The sequence below is a fragment of the Triticum aestivum genome, chromosome 4B, assembly GCF_018294505.1.
Source record: "Triticum aestivum cultivar Chinese Spring chromosome 4B, IWGSC CS RefSeq v2.1, whole genome shotgun sequence".
In the NCBI taxonomy this organism is placed as follows: domain Eukaryota; kingdom Viridiplantae; phylum Streptophyta; class Magnoliopsida; order Poales; family Poaceae; genus Triticum; species Triticum aestivum.
The window spans coordinates 392,455,511-392,473,677 of NC_057804.1; positions in this window are offsets into that span (position 1 = coordinate 392,455,511).

An 18,167-nucleotide genomic window follows, 5' to 3' on the forward strand; every position below is an offset into this window, starting at 1 on the left:
ACATGTCAATATGTTGTGGTTTGATCTAATGCAACTAGCAGCATGTTAAATGAAGTTGGTTTGAACCCTAGGTTCAAATTCAAACTCCACATAAGGATTTCAAATGCCATTTATTCAAATTGTTGTATACAGCAGATTTAAGTTGTTCAAACATGCATGAGAATGTTACAGATGGATAGATTGGATTTTTCTGATCATTTTTCATATATAATTTATTTGATTTGGAGCTACGGTTGATTTTATGTGATTTTTAGAAGTTTGCATTATTTTCTGAAATTTCCTGAATAAGAATAAATCCAGAAAATAATTAACTGCGTCAGCACTACGTCACTGTAACGTCAGCGGTCAATGGGGCTGGTCCAGGTCAAACTGACCTGTGGGCCTTGCGTGTCAGTAGTTAGTTTAACTAACTAATATTAGTTAATGCTAACCTAAGTTAATTAGCAGAGTGGGCCCCACTTGTCATAGACTCAGGGGGAAGTCAACCTGGGCCCACCCAGTCAAGGTCAACGGGTCAAACCCGCCGGTGTTTAGCCGCCGGCGAGGCCAAACGCGGCGGTGGAAGTGCAGTTTTGCGTTCCGGCGACCAAATGGGCGGCGAAGAGTATCTACGCGTAGCTGGGAGCAAGCAGCAACGTTTGGTGGCGGTGGTTGGGCTCGGGGTTGTCGGAAACATCGCTGGCGATGAGCTGTGCGGCTGCCGGAGCTTGGGTGAGGTCGAACCCGAGGCTACGGGGCACGGCGAGGCGCGTGGAGTAGTGCTACGGGTTCCTGCGAGTGCGTTGAGTGCATTGGTCACGGTGGTGTGGCCGGTGGGTGGCCGGAGTCACGTCAGCGACGAGCTCGGCGGCGGCGGGTGCGGGTGAACTTGGTGCGGTGCATGCGGTGCAGGAGAGAGTTAACGGAGAGGGGGAGGACGGAGCTGAGCTCACGACGATTGCAACAAGCGTCGAAGTGGGCTCGGGGAAGTCCAGAGCTGAGCGGGGCGACGATGGCGATCTCAGTGGCCGGAGTTGGGGAAGACAGGGGCGGGGGCGACTCCAGAGCGGGCGAGCGCTCGGAGCTCGGCCTGCTCGATGTAGTCGACAATGGCGGAGCGAACGGACACGGCGACGAGGAACGGGGACAACGACGGACGCGGTTATCATGGTGGCGCGAGCGCGGCAGCCTCGGCCATGGTGCGAGAGAGCGAGGGAGAGGAGCTGGGGAGGAAGAGGCATGTTTGCGAGCTCGGGGAGGAGTGGGTGACCGACCCAGGGTGGCAGAACGGCAAGGGGAGGAAGCAGGGCGGCGGAAAGCTGCGTGGCGCGCGCTGGTGCCGGCGTCGAGCACCTGCCTGCCTGCCTGGCCGAGCCAAGCAGCTCGCTGGAGCGGTGGCTGGGCTGGGCCGGCAGGTGGGCCTGCTAGGTGGCGCCAGGTAAGCCTCTCTCTCTCTCATTTATTTCCTATTTTCTATTTTCTGCAATTGTTTTGGCTTTATTAAAAATACCAGAGCATTTTCAAAAATCCTGAAATTCAACTCTAAGCAGTAGCAGGCATGACAAACAAGCATGAATGAGTAGGCACAACAGGGCTCAAACAACTCCTACTCATGCTAGTGGGTTTCATCTATTTACTGTGGCAATGACAGGTCATGCAGAGGATAAGGGGTTCAACTACCACAGCAAGTAATAGATGAATCGCTGTTGTCCTAATGCAGTAAAAGAGAGCAGGAGTGAGAGAGTGGGATTGTATCGGAATGAACAAGGGGGTTTTGCTTGCCTGGCACTTCTGAAGATAGTATATTTCTTCATTGGTGTCATCGATCACATCGTCGGTACACGTCTTACTGAGAGGGGACAAGCACCAACAAACAAAGTAGAAGCACAATCAATGCAATGCACAATATGATGCATGATCATGACATGTCAATATGCTGTGGTTTGATCTAACGCAACTAGCAGCAGGTTAAATGAAGTTGGTTTGAACCCTAGGTTCAAATTCAAACTCCACATAAGGCATTTCAAATGCCATTTATTCAAATTGTTGTATACAGCAGATTTAAGTTGTTCAAACATGCATGAGAATGGTACAGATGGATAGATTGGATTTTTTCTGATCATTTTTCATATATAATTTGTTTGATTTGGAGCTACGGTTGATTTTATATGATTTTTAGAAGTTTGCATTATTTTCTGAAATTTCCTGAATAAGAATAAATCCAGAAAATAATTAACTGCGTCAGCACTACGTCACTGTGACGTCAGCGGTCAACGGGGCTGGTCCAGGTCAAACTGACCTATGGGCCCTGCGTGTCAGTAGTTAGTTTAACTAACTAATATTAGTTAATGCTAACCTAAGTTAATTAGCAGAGCAGGCCCCACTTGTCATAGACTCAGGGGGAAGTCAACTTGGGCCTACCCAGTCAAGGTCAACGGGTCAAACCCGCCGGCGTTTAGCCGTCGGCGAGGCCAGACGCGGCGGTGGAAGTGCAGTTTCGCATTCCGGCGACCAAATGGGTGGCGGAGAGTATCTACGCGTAGTTGGGAGCAAGCCGCAACGTTTGGTGGCGGTGGTTGTGCTCGGGGTTGCCTGAAACATCGCCGGTGACGAGCTGTGTGGCTGCCGGAGCTTGGGTGAGGTCGAACCCGAGGCTACGGCGCACAACGAGGCGCGTGGAGTAGTGCTACGGGTTCCTGCGAGTGCGTTGAGTGCATTGGTCACGGTGGTGTGGCCGGTGGGTGGCCGGAGTCACGTCGGCGACGAGCTCGGCGGCGGCGGGTGCGGGTGAACTTGGTGCGGTGCATGCGGTGCAGGAGAGAGTTAACGGAGAGGGGGAGGACGGAGCTGAGCTCACGGCGATTGCAGCAAGCGTCGAAGCGGGCTCGGGGAAGTCCAGAGCTGAGCGGGGCGACGATGGCGATCTCAGTGGCCGGAGTTGGGGAAGACGGGGGCGGGGGCGACTCCAGAGCGTGCGAGCGCTCGGGGCTCGGCCTGCTCGACGTAGTCGAGGACGGCGGAGCGAACGGACACGGCGACGAGGCACGTGGACGACAGCGAACGCAGTTATCACGGTGGCGCGAGCGCGGCAGCCTCGGCCATGGTGCGAGAGAGCGAGGGAGAGGAGCTGGGGAGGAAGAGGCGTTTCTGCGAGCTCGGGGGAGGATTGGGTGACCGACCAAGGGTGGCAGAACAGCGAGGGGAGGAAGCAGGGCGGCGGACAACTGCGTGGCGCGCGCTGGTGCTGTCGTCAAGCACCCGCCTGCCTGCCTGGCCGAGCCAAGCAGCTCGCTGGAGCGGTGGCTGGGCTGGGCCGGCAGGTGGGCCTCCTAGGTGGCGCCAGGTAAGCCTCTCTCTCTCTCTCTCTCTCTCTCTCTCTCTTTTATTTCCTATTTTCTACTTTCTGCAATTGCTTTGGCTTTATTAAAAATGCCAGAGCATTTTCAAAAATCCTGAAAATATTTGTGGGCACTGTTTCGATTATTTCCAGCAGCCCTCATTTACCTTCATGATTATTTGGACATTTAAAATTATTTATAGCATTTAAATGTCCAAGAACAAATACTGTATGATTTAATTCAATAATCTAGAATGGCCTAAAAAAATGTGCAACATTTTTGTCAGAGGTTCTGGACCAAAACAAAAATGATGAACATTTAAGAAGGGCATTTCAGGTTCATTGAAATTATTTTTAGGTTGAACCTATTTGAATTCCATTTGGTGCTAGGGTTTGGACATCCCCATTTCAAGTTCATTTGAAAAATAAACATGATGACATGAATGCAGATGCAACTAATTACAAGCAATGATCTAGGGATGTGACAACTCACCCCCACTAAACAAGAATCTTGTCCAGAGATTCAAGACGCGAGGTAAGAAGACAAAGGGGACACTAAGTAACACAAACTTCATGATCCAACTACCTTCTCGAGGTTGTTGATTTGACAAATCAAATTGATCTTGATGTCTTGCCTTCGAAATCTTGATCCAACATGACGATGACAGAGGGAAACTCTACGGAATCGATCTTCTCAAAGATCGAACAACTCGGGATCAACTCACGGAATGAAACATAGCAACATCTCTCGAGCTGAGACACGAATCACACATCTAGAGGGATGGAGTGGAACAGATGACGAGGGTTCACTAGGTAGACAACAATTCCACACTTACGAAGGTGGTGAATGGTTGTCAACGTAGCGAGGAGTTGAGTTGCCATGATACCTCAGCGAGACATCCTGGAGGAGGGTGATTCGTAGATTATTACCTTAAGTGGCAAAAGAATTACCTTTGATTCAGAGATCATTGAAACTCTTTATACAAGCCTAAGTCAATTCTTGAGCGATCGTTTGGAGGGGTTGGGTAGAATGGTATACTCGGACTAGTATAGATGATGTGGATTACCTTGTTGAAGACAACACAAGGGATGATTTTGCTTATCATCGGAAATGGATGGGATCCAAGATAGGATGGCACAATGATGGTGCAGGCTGGGAACAAAACACAAATGCTGGGAATGATTCTAGTAACTGGGGAGAAAACCCAACAGTAGAGAACGATTCCATTGTTTGAAAGGGTTATAGCATAACCGAGGGAACTGAGAGCAATCCCGGTTAGTAACTATTATAGGACCTACTGCTTGTGCGTGCTCTCAAGAACTTGAGCATTTCCATGTTCATCAAGGTCCTACCAACATCCGCGTCAAGGGTGCTGACATCACAACATACTACCATGATGAATGGCGATGGACAATGCAGATGCAAAGGAAGATAACACTTTCTCAGATTTCACCTTAGCGAGACCAAGGGGACAAAATCTGGATGATCGACCGAGAGACATTTAGCACTCCGCTTCTAATGTTCTCCTTGACGTGCTAGTGCAACCCATTAATTAAAATGGTTTGGTACCCAGAACACCAGGTAAAAGGTCGGACTTCGGGAGCACAAGAATCCATAAGGAATAACTATGGGTAAATCCTACGAAATCCTCATGGGGAGGTGGCCAACTTTCTCAATCAAGATACTACAATAACAGGTCTTCCGGTTGGGTGTGTTAGCCACGACATTCTCTTTATCGGGTTACAGAGAGACCAATATTATAGTTCATGGGAGATGTTCCAACCATCATATCTGCCTGAGATTCAGATCTGGTTGGTGCTAGAATATTCCAGACTCATCAAGCTCAGAAGGAAAAATAAAAGTTTGCAACACAAATCGACGAGATGACGTCGCGAGATTCTCGGGAAATGAACTACGATAGCATGCTCCAAAACATGAGCTGGTTCTGCTACAACATGTGAACACGTTGTCCGAGACAAGCATGACCACACATTAGTCTTATATTAAAACACTACCGAGTTCAGGAGGGAAAACCATCATCGAGGATATCGAAGTCCTTGCATAAGTCTTGCTCTTAAGAAGGAGCTTCTTCTCCTTGAACAAATCAATCAGTGGCTTGGTGTGCTACGGAATACATATGGAGGGGAGGTAATTAATCTACCAAACCATAGTATACTTTGCACATGTGTGACTAACTTGGGATGATTCCAAGGAAGCAACATTGACTTTAACGAATTCACGGCGGCAACTTGTATCAAATGCACATGAATTAGAGGAAGTCACTTCTTCCATCCATGCATATGCTTCATGAGCTAGCATGAAGAAATGCTTTCAAAAGTTTCCAACACTAAATTAATGTTCCACGAAATCATGGAGAAGATAAGGATGTTGTCGATGGGCTCAACAACAATTCATCCAGGTTCCCATGGAGATGGAATTCCATAACTATGTGAACAAGGTGATAGTATTGGTCAGACCCAAAAGACATAATGGTGTATGCTCGAGGAAAATCCACGAGTAAGACAACATTACGAACATCGTTGGTTCGGATTTGATTTGAGAATAGCCCACACTCAAATCAAAGTTTTGGCAAGACAATAGCTCCAACAACTGGTCTCGAGGATTAATTGATGAAGATATCATCTTTCTTCAACACACACAAGATATCCCTTAACACGAACTAAGTCAGGCAGCTTTTATCTCCCAACTCTCCAAGTTGTTGTTCAGCTTACCCAACTAGCTCAGGGATACTCGATACAGATCCTTGGAGAAGGGGTGGTTACAAGAAACCAACTTGATCATGAACTCAACATAGCGGTCAGGTGACAACCTGGTAATACTTCCAAGAAGATATTCGGAACATCACGAACCACCGATATGTTACTAAGCTCGAGAACAATCTTGCTTTTCAGAGCAAGATGATATGATCAAATAAGCAAGGGACCGAAAAATCCGAACTCATTGATCGAAGAGTGCACCGGAAATAAGGACTAGGTAGCACAATCAACCTTAGGATGAAGATTTAATAACCAACTCGCTAAGAATGAGAATATTATCCATTTACTACCAAGCAACACGGTTGCTAGGAGTATTGATTTCACACATCATGGTTCACTTGTCGGCATTCCAGTTACAACAACACGGGACCGAGGAATGAATAATGATAGCGAGAAGTATCACTGCGTCAAGAATTCACAAGAGCTAGCGCAATTCTCATGACAGTCTTAATATAAAGATGGTAATACTCCAAGGTAGAACAGAACAAAAGTTGAATTAGTATTTGATCTGCGAATTACAACTGCTTTGACCCGACCCTGGATATGGATGAGGTACCGGAGTTTGTTTCTCCTAGTCATTGCAGAATAGAATGGCTTGACGGATCACAAGAGCAATAGGCATCGATAAACCAATGCACGCATACCCTTGACTATCAATTGATAGACGGGGGTCAGAATACAACTAAGGAGGAACAACTCGGGGAACATATAACTTTTTGAGTTGTGGATGCATAGGTTAGTATGTCGAATCAAGTTCAACAGGTTTCTTTTGGATAACCCATGCAGAAAGGTAGAACTGGCAGAGTCGCAATATAGAATGGAGAGCCCATCGAGAGCACTCTGGTTGTGATCTTTTGATCCAACAAACATCTGCCGTAAGTGGTCCATAGTATTTGGAAGAAGGAAATACCACGGACCTCGAGGACTAATGCAAAGGTTACTAATTTCCTAAAGGAACTAGCAAACACTATCAACATGAAATAAGTAGTGTGAATCTCGGGTTCAGAAACCCACAAGTAGAATACCTACTACTAAGTGGCATCACGGGATGCTTCCGAGAATAAAGGCCAGAATCATCACACTGGACACAAATCATGGCTAGATTACTAGATGATCCCCTAAGACACCAAGGGTCATAATAAGAACTCCAACATATATGTCGAGGCAATAAAATACCTCAACTCAGCAATTAGTGTGATTAACCTGGGCCAAAGGAACATCAAAACCAGAGGGAAAGGATTTACAAGTGTGTCAGATTGTTTAGAAACCTGGGATGACTCGGACAGCATAACAGCTGTAATTGCTCAAAAGGATTGGAGACATGCTACAAAAATGGTGGCATAACCACTCAATCATCATAATATCCAAGTTCTGAGACCAACTATGAACACACGGAAGTAGTATAAACTAAACTGGGGCGTAAAACCAACAATCTCATAAGTCTATGGATTAGTAACACGTCATCCTAATAGATAGATGAGAAGGCCTAGTTCTTAATCCCCGTAGAAGAGAAAAGGTTGACTCAGATCAGAAGGCCATGAGGTATAAGGAGTAAAAGAGCCTTACGTTCCATCCCACAATCAATTCCCTTACATAACTAAAGCATTTCTAGACACAACTTCGACCAGTTTGGCTTGGTAATCCTATAGGCAGTCAGGCTCTGATACCAAAGCTGTCAGGACCCCGACTCAATGCCACATCGATCTAGCATGTACACCTCATATCACTTTGCGTCCTCACGCACGGTATTTCCACGGGTGTCGCCTTACCTTTGCCCGGGACCGTTTGCGCCTTTTGGCACACATATATGATAGTGTCGCTAGCATCCATACCGAGAGTGGCGCAGACTTACAGGGACAGGCATCCATGACCCAACATCGAACGTGTCGGTCATCAGCGAGTGAATCCAGGCTGTAGCACTGGGCTAGCAGGACTCCGGTGAACCGGGCTGTAGCGGGCTAACAGGACTCCGGTGTTCATCGCGTGACATTTCCCCGAAGGGACAGACACAGGAACGAAGAAAGACACATGCCGGCCAGCCTAAGTGTTCCGAGGCAGTAGCAAGCTACCATGGCTCAGAGGAAGCACTAGGAGACATTTCCTGGTAAGAGAGGCTACCAAGGATAAACAACTAGATAGTCAAATCCCACACATACCAAGCATTTCAATAACATACACACAATATGCTCGATATGTGCAATACAACATGGCATCACAACATGACTCTACAACTCAAGTATTTATTCATTAGGCTCCGAGGAGCGAGATATTACAAACATGGGTCTCATGACCCAACATTCAGAGCATACAAGTCAAAGCACAAGCGGAAGCTAACATGTTTGAGTACAAACATCTACAAATGAAAAAGGCTTAGAAGCCTGACTATCTACCAGATCCTGCCGAGGGCACAAGATCGTAGCTGAGGTAACAAGCTAAACGTCGAAGACCATGCGGAACTACTAGCGAGACTGACGTCTCTCTGCAAAATCCATAAAATAGGCAAACGTGAGTACAAATGTACCGAGCAAGACTTACATCAGATCTAGCTACATATGCATCATTATCAACAAAGGGATGGTGAGGTTTAACTGCAGCAAGCCAGCTTTGACTTGGTGGCTATCCTGAACTATGACTGCCAGTAACTCTTTTGAGGTGGCACACACGAGTCCTCATATTCACCATATCAATACACCACTATGGATCCGCTCCCGACTCCCTACGAGAACGCCATCCATAGCACTCACGCTTATCTTGTGTATTTTAGGGTATCCACTTTCACTTGTCTATGAACTGTTATAGGTAACCCAGAAGTCCTTTACCGCGGACACGGCTATTCGAATAGATGATGTTAACCCTGCAGGGGTGTACTTCTTCACACACGCTCTCACCACTTACCGCCATTTACACGACATGTACTCGGCAACCTTCAAGCGGAAGCCCAACGAGGGTGTTGGCCACAACCTACCTAAACACTCAAGTGTCTAGTCCAGGTTTATCGCCTATTCGGGTTCCATCCGCGAGGAGATCTGGCCAGAGTTTCGTTCACAGCCCCAAACGATGTGTGCAGGGTTCCCGAGACACCAAACGGGCGCCCGGTACACCATACCACATGCCTACCGCATCACAGCCCACCCCTCCGGTCAGCGCTGCCCACGGCCTCCAGCATACTACAAACACCAGAAACTACTTGCAACTCCTGGACAGAGGACAAGAGTGATTAAGAAGCCGAGAGCGTCCATTGGTTTCGGGCCCAATGCGTGGTAGTATCTGTTTCATGGATCGCAAACACAGAACTCAGTTCCTGAGGACGGCTTCAATGAGACAACCCACCATGTACTCCTACATGTCCTCTCACCGCTACCTTTACCAAATCGTATTCACACACTTTGCTCACACACACAGTAGGACATGTTCACACACCTCTGATCCATCCTCAATGAATCAGACCCGATTCAACTCTAGGCAGTAGCAGGCATGACAAACAAGCATGAATGAGTAGGCACAACATGGCTCAAACAACTCCTAATCATGCTAGTGGGTTACATCTATTTACTGTGGCAATGATAGGTCATGCAGAGGATAAGGGGTTCAACTACCGCAGCAAGTAACAGATGAATTGTTGTTGTCCTAATGCAGTAAAAGAGAGCAGGAGCGAGAGAGTGGGATTGTATCAGAATGAACAAGGGGGTTTTGCTTGCCTGGCACTTCTGAAGATAGTATATTTCTTCATTGGTGTCATCGATCACATCGTCGGTACACGTCTTACTCAGAGGGGACAAGCACCGACAAACAAAGAAGAAGCACAATCAATGCAATGCACAATATGATGCATGATCATGACATGTCAGTATGCTATGGTTTGATCTAATGCAACTAGTAGCAGGTTAAATGAAGTTGGTTTGAACCCTAGGTTCAAATTCAAACTCCACATAAGGCATTTCAAATGCCATTTATTCAAATTTTTGTATACAACAGATTTAAGTTGTTCAAACATGCATGAGAATGGTACAGATGGATAGATTGGATTTTTGTGATCATTTTTCATATATAATTTATTTGATTTGGAGCTACGGTTGATTTTATATGATTTTTTAGAAGTTTGCATTATTTTCTAAAATTTGCTGAATAAGAATAAATCCAGAAAATAATTAACTGCGTCAGCACTATGTCACTGTGACGTCAGCGGTCAATGGGGCTGGTCTAGGTCAAACTGACCTGTGGGCCCTGCGTGTCAGTAGTTAGTTTAACTAACTAATATTAGTTAATGCTAACCTAAGTTAATTAGCAGAGCGGGCCCCACTTGTCATAGACTCAGGGGGAAGTCAACCTGGGCCCACCCAGTCAAGGTTAATGGGTCAAACCTGCCAGCGTTTAGCCGCCGGCGAGGCCAGACGCGGCGGTGGAAGTGCAGTTTCGTGTTCCCGCGACCAAATGGGCGGCGGGGAGTATCTACGCGTAGCTGGGAGCAAGCCGTAGCTTTTGGTGGTGGTGGTTGGGCTCGGGGTTGCCGGAAACGTTGCCGGCGACGAGCTGTGCGGCTGCCGGAGCTCGGGTGAGGTCGAACCCGAGGCTACGGGGCACGGCGAGGCGCGTGGAGTAGTGCTACGGGTTCCTGCGAGTGCGTTGAGTGCATTGGTCACGGTGGTGTGGCCGGTGGGTGGCCGGAGTCACGTCGGCGACGAGCTCGGCGGCGGCGGGTGCGGGTGAACTTGGTGCGGTGCATGCGGTGCAGGAGAGAGTTAACGGAGAGGGGGAGGACGGAGCTGAGCTCACGGTGATTGCAGCAAGCGTCGAAGCGGGCTCGGGGAAGTCCAGAGCTGAGCGGGGCGACGATGGCGATCTCAGCCGCCGGAGTTGGGGAAGACGGGGGCGGGGGCGACTCCAGAGCGGGCGAGCGCTCGGGGCTCGGCCTGCTCGACATAGTCGACGACGGCGGAGCGAACAGACACGGCGACGAGGCACGGGGACGAGGGCGGACGCGATTATCACGGTGGCGCGAGCGCGGCAGCCTCGGCCATGGTGCGAGAGACCGAGGGAGAGGAGCTAGGGAGGAAGAGGCGTGTCTGCGAGCTCGGGGGAGGAGTGGGTGACCGACCCTGGATGGCAGAATGGCGAGGGGAGGAAGCAGGGCGGCGGACAGCTGCATGGCGCGCGCTGGTGCTGGCGTCGAGCATCTGCCTGCCTGCCTGGCCGAGCCAAGCAGCTCGCTGGAGCAGTGGCTGGGCTGGGCCGGCAGGTGGGCCTGCTAGGTGGCGCCAGGTAAGCCTCTCTCTCTCTCTCTCTCTCTCTCTTATTTCCTATTTTCTATTTTCTGCAATTGTTTTGGCTTTATTAAAAATGCCAGAGCATTTTCAAAAATCCTGAAAATATTTGTGGGCACTGTTTGGATTATTTCCAGCATCCCTCATTTACCTTCAAGATTATTTGGACATTTAAAATTATTTATAGCATTTAAATGTCCAAGAACAAATACTGTATGATTTAATTCAATAATCTAGAATGGCCTAGAAAAATGTGCAGCATTTTTGTCAGAGGTTCTGGACCAAAACAAAAATGATGAACATTTAAGAAGGGCATTTCAGGTTCATAGAAATTATTTTTAGGTTGAACCTATTTGAATTCCATTTGGTGCTAGGGTTTGGACATCCCCATTTCAAGTTCATTTGAAAAATAAACATGATGACATGAATGCAGATGCAACTAATTACAAGCAATGATCTAGGGATGTGACAAATGGTAACAAGAGGCGGGGGACACAATGTTTAGCCAGATTCGGGCCCTCTTTATGGAGGTAATACCCTACTTCCTGCTTGATTGATGTTGATGAATATGAGTATTACAAGAGTTGATCTACCACGAGATCGTAATGGCTAAACCCTAGAAGTCTAGCCTATGAGATTATGATTGTTGTCCTACGGACTAAACTCTCCGATTTATATAGACACCGGATGGGGCTAGGGTTACACAAAGTCGGTTACAGAGAAAGGAATCTACATATCCGAATCGCCAAGCTTGCCTTCCACGCATAGGAGAGTCCCATCCAGACACGGGAAGAAGTCTTCTATCTTGTATCTTCATATCCCAATAGTCCGGCCTAAGTATATAGTCCGGTTGTCTGAGGACCCCTTAATCCAGGACTCCCTCAGTAGCCCCTGAACCAGGCTTCAATGACGATGAGTCCGGCACGCAGATTGTCTTCGACATTGCAAGGCGGGTTCCTTCTCCGAATACTTCAAAGTAGACTTCGAACACAAGAATCGTGTCCGGCTCTGCAAAACAAGTTCCACACACAACCATAGAGAGTATAATATTTCATGAGTCCAATCCACTGACAATTTTGGTAGCACGACATTACGTCATCACCCGACCATTATTTTGAATCGTTTTCTAGCCTGCCACTCCACGTTTCGGGAGGCGGTTTTTATTGGCACGTCTTGTCAAAGCAGAGATCGTGTCCTCCTTATTGTGGGATTTCCATCAACACGGGCATGGGTAACCCAACCATTCTATTGGCATGATTCCTTGGGAATAGGCATGTTTTAAGGCCACGGAGGGGACGCTTGATATTCGTCGCCTTTATAAAGGGGCTAAGGCCTGTCCTTTTTCTTCCACACTAGTCCTTTCCTCCACCTCCCACCTTAGGTTCCAACACACAAAGGCCAATCAAGTCCCTTCGAGCCTCCAGCCATGTCGGGACCCAGCCTTCAAGGCTGGTGGAAGGCCTCTTCTGTCACAGAGGAGGATATCTCAAAGCTCAGGGAGGCAAGATACCTGACTGCGGAAATCCTCCACAGGCTTCCTGCTCAAGGGAAGGTTATTCCCACTCCCAGACCCAATGAGAGGGTTGTGTTCATCTCTCACTTCCTCCAAGGGCTTGGGTTTGCTCTCCATCCCTTTGTTCGAGGGCTTATGTTTTATTACGGGCTAGATTGCCACGATCTAGCTCCAGACTCCTTCCTTCATATCTTGGCATTCATCATCACGTGCGAGGCCTTCCTCCGGATTTCCCCACACTTCGGCTTTTGGCTTAAAACCTTTATCGTGAATCCAAAGGTAATCGACAGGAAACAAGTGAAGTGCGGAGGTGCTTCAACAAGAAAACTTACCACTTATCTTTGGCCAAAGGGCTCTTTCACAGAACCTTCTGACTTATGGCAACAGGAGTGGTTTTACATTACCGAACCCCGTGGTAAAAAGTGGGCAGCTACACCCGCGTTTCGATCTGGCCCTCCTTTATAGCTTGCATCATGGATTAACAAGGGGCTGGACTGGGGATCTACTGATGAAGTGCAGAAGTTGTAGAGTCGCATTCGGAGCCTCATTAAAAAGGACACTGATCTCACCAATGTAATCCAAGTAATGCTAATCCACCGGATCCTTCCATGCCAGCGGCGTCCTCTCCGTATGTGGGAGTTCAATCCGGAAGGTCCACGGACCCTTCAGCACTTCTCCGGCTCAATGCTCAGAGGGATGTGGAATTTATTATTCGGCGCACGAAAACAGTGGCCGGATACTACAGAAGACCTCGGTCTTGACTGCAATCATCCGGATACTCCAGTAAGTACTTGACTCCCGAACACAGTTTAGTCAAATTATTCATAACAATGTACTGATAAAACTCTACTCGTCCAGGGCTGGCTAAAGAAGGCGGAGAGAATCAGGTGTTTGGCTCCACTTCCTTAAGACTCTGCTGATTCGGTATTAACAAGGATGGTGGCTCCGGCGCCATATCAAGTGCCGGCGGGGGAAGGTAAGGAGGAGAGCGAAGAGGCCCAAGGAGGCCTCCATTCTGCAGGCACACCAGGCAATTTGTCCAGGGAGATTGGAACTTCCACTTCCAAAGGTGGAAGGGAAGGGCGAACTGACATCCCCTCTCCTCATGGGAAGAAGAGGGCCGCCTCCGAAGACTCGAAGAGAGAAGCTTCTAAGCGGGGGAAGGTATCCCAGTTAGGGGGCGACATTGACATGCAGTCACTCCGCAAAGATAGGCCCTTAGCCGAATCGTAAGTGAATCAGGGTGTTTTTAAACATGTCCCTTTTTTCCCGGTCGTGAGGGTAACATTTAAAATATATGTTTGTTGGCCGGTACGCGGCCCTCCTCAACAGTCCTCCTCTTCGAGGGATCTTCTTCCGGAGATGACGGAGAGCAAGACGCCTCCATAGATCTCCCTACCTGATAAGGCAGACGATGCCGAGGTGTCGTCCTGGAGGATCTTTCCCGATCAACGAGTGGCGCAAGGGGTAGTGAAGACAGGGACCGAAGGTAATACTTCGGCCACCCAGGGTCCGGGGTGTGCGGCCCCGACAGGGAACAACAAGAGTCCTGGACTATCCAATATCCGAGGGATGACGCAACCTGTTCCGGATCCGGAGGCGCCAGATACATTGATGGTCATGTTGCAGCATGCATCCGTCTCAGAGGAGCATCGTACCTTGATGGGTACGGTGGTTGAAAGAATTCGGTCCGTGAAAAGCGGATTGAATGAAGCCTACACGAGCCTACTAAGAGGTTTCGAGGTACGCAGTGTAATTTATAAATGTAAATTGCACCTGTGTATAGATAGTAGCCCCTGAGACTCTGGTTGGCATCTAAAGGGAGGCGATCAGAGGATCAAAAATATATGCCCAAGGAATGGTCTGACTAATTAGAACACAGGATGTTACATCCGTGGCCACTGCCCAAGCTACAGAGGTAGCACATTTGAAGCAGAAAGTTGATGTAGCGGATGATGACATCACGCTTATTAACAGGCGGCTCAACGAGGCACAAGGTATTTCTTTGGGGCACTCAGTACATGCTAGTATTATAAAATGAGCGTCATACTAAGAATTTGTATATGCATAACTACAGATAGTGCCTCCGCAGTTGAAACCCGTCGGGCGGAACATGCCCGGGCCAAGGAGCAAGCCAGGATGAGTAATGCGGCCACCATAATGGTAGCCACCGAATTAAAGGCCAAGCAGACTGCTCGGCATTAGTGCGAGGACAGAATATCTACTATGGTACTTGAGCTGAAGGATGCCACTAGCCGATGCTAAGTTCTTGAGGAAGATAACAAAGCCAGAGCGACCGATCTTGACAAGGCCTTAAAAGAGGCGAAGGAAGCCCGGTCTGAATCTAGAGCAGCTCGGGAGGAGATCCGACAAGCCGGGGAGATCGCGACTGGTAAGCCCTTTTTATTGCAAACTAAGTTTGGCGATCCGAAGTATGCTCCGCTTAATCAACTGTGGAGCTCTCTAGACGCCTTTATGGACCTGCCGAAGAGTGCTGCCGATGCGAATCAGATTTTCCATGCACAAGAAGGACAGGCGATGGAAAAGCTATTTTGGTTGCAATTTGACACGCCAAAGCGTCCACTATTGAACGAACAGATGGCCCAGTGGGCCGACCTCTACAAGATGTCCGGAACTGCCACGAAGGACGTCATAGCACAGCTGTGGCCAACTGAGCCCATTCCGAATAGCTATTTCAGTTTGGTGCGGCAACTTGTGAATGCGGTTCCGTGTATCGATGTTGTGAATCAGTCTACGTGCATAGAAGGTGCACAGATGGCCCTTGCCCGTGTCAAGATGTATTGGGCGAAGATGAAGGCCATCGATATTGTAGCGCTGAGTCCACCCGAAGGCAAGGACCTTAACATGACAGAACATTACTTTGAAGATATCCTAGAGGGTGCCCGCTTGATAGAGGGTCAATGCTCGAAAGATGTTATGTTCGAGTGAAGTGTACAAAAATTGTAAAAACAATGTTATGATATTCTTTTATACTTTTGCCCGAAATTTTTTGGTGCCTCCTGTGCGGCCGTTTGTGTATATATAATTTGAAAGTTTGCCAGTCGTCGACTTCAGCCCCGCTCGCGTATAACGCGGGGGTGTTCGGAAAAGCACTTGATAACTCTTGACCCAATGTCTTGGTCCGTTAAGGAGGTGTCAGTGTGGCGAACCAGGCAATCGGACTATAGGGCTTTAACGCTTTTACTTAGCCATTGGAGTTTGACGGTGGGGCTACTATATAGCCCCTGGTATGTCCGCGGTTATCCGAATATGATGCGTTTACATACATGACCGGAAAAACAGTCCTTCGTTAATGCGGAAGGAATCGCGAAGATTCCGCTTAGTCATCGAGCGGTTGACCAACTCTCGCCGCATCATGACAGTCAATTTTCGGCTTTCTCTACTAAGGTGCTCATCCGGATGAACCAGGACACAATTGCAGTAGTTCTCCCTTTACTACCCTAGCTGATATAGCGGAATGTAAGGTAGTAAGCATAGGAGCCGGGCAACGCAACTATTGACCAACGACATGATTTGGAGCTGATGCATATAAGGCCAAACTCGCGACGCCGAACACTTCCTATAGGTGTTTGGACTTTCGAATATACACCGGGCTGAATACAGCCCCTAGTGATAGACCCTGGTATCAAGGCACGTGTGGCAATCCGATGTGGGGAAAGAGCGCAGGTTGTGAGAGCATAAATCTCAAAACACAATATGAACCAAGCTACTTCTATAACATCCACTTTAGTACGGCGAGTCATATATTTACAGGTAATGCCGATATCTTTCTTAGACATTTTACATTCCAGGAAAGTATAAAACAAAGAGAGATAAAAAAGGTTTACATAGGGTCTTAATCTAAAAAATAAACCTTAATGCGGGGCCCTGCTGCACGTCTGTGCCTTTTTCTCCGTTGTGAGGTGTCCTTGAAGGGTATAGTGTGGTGGCCATCTGTAAAAAGGAGAAAAAACCAGGTAAAAGAATCTGGTGTGGCCGTAAGCAAAGCTGGTTCGTTTTAATGAACCATGAAATATAACTTTTGGAGTCTGAAGAGGGTCGAGCCGAACTATGGAATTTTTGTGTGCAGTGTGTCCCCATCGCCACCCAAGGAGTTTTGAGTGTATATTTATGTAACGTGGCACATGTGCTATCTCCTTATGGGGCGGGCGATGGGGGCGTAGCTGCTAATCGAGATCGGGTTTATCTGAGCTTCCACACTGAGGTGTGCGCCGGGTATGTTTAGATGTGTCCGCGGTATTGACGACCAATGAGTTGTTCGGGTTGGATAGGCCGTTTTGTGCTTTGACTGCTAGAGCTGCCGCGCATTCTTCTGTACTAAGAGAGTGCTTCGTATTTCCACTGACCGTAATGATGCCACGTGGTCCAGGCATTTTGAGTTTTAGATAAGCATAATGTGGGACAACATTAAAACGGGCAAAGGTCGGTCTTCCGAGTAGTGTCTGATAGCCACTTCAAAACGGAGCTATGTCAAAGATTAGTTCTTCACTTCGAAAGTTATCGGGAGAGCCGAATACAACCTGCAATGTTAGAGAGCACATGCAGCGGGCTTCTACGCCCGGTATGACTCCTCTAAAGGTAGTGCTGCTTGGCTTGATTATTGATGGGTCTATCCCCATCTTGCGGACAGTGTCGTTATATATCTGATTGAGACTGCTGCCGCCGTCCATGAGGACTTGAGAGAGGTGGTATCTGTCGATTATTGGGTCGAGCACTAAGGCGGCCGAACCCCCGTGACAGATACTAGTTGGATGATCCCTACGATCGAAGGGGATCGGATAGGCCGACCATGGGTTGAATTTGGGGGCAACGGGCTCGACGGCGTAGACATCTCGGAGTGCGCGTTTGTGCTACCTCTTTGGGATATGAGTAACATAGACCATGTTCACTGTTTTGATCTCTGGTGGAAATTTCTTCTGTCCCCCCCGTGTTATGCTGGCGAGATTCGTCCTCGTCTTCGCTCTGAGGTCCCTTCACTTTGTGTTCGACGTTGAGTTTGCCAGCCTGCTTGACGACCCAACATTCTCTGTTGGTATGATTGGCTGGTTTATCAGGAGTGTCGTGGATCTGGCAGGGCCAGGCCAGGATTTTATCCAGGCTGGATGGATCGTCTTTGTTGCCTTTGAATGGCTTCTTCCGTTGACCGGGTCTAGAGCCCCTGCATCCAGCGTTTACCACTGTATTGTCTGGGCTTTCTTCATTGTTCCGACGTTTATTTTTGTTGCGTCATGGTTTTCCATTGCCATCCCTGACTTTGGATGTGCCGGGGTCACTGGTG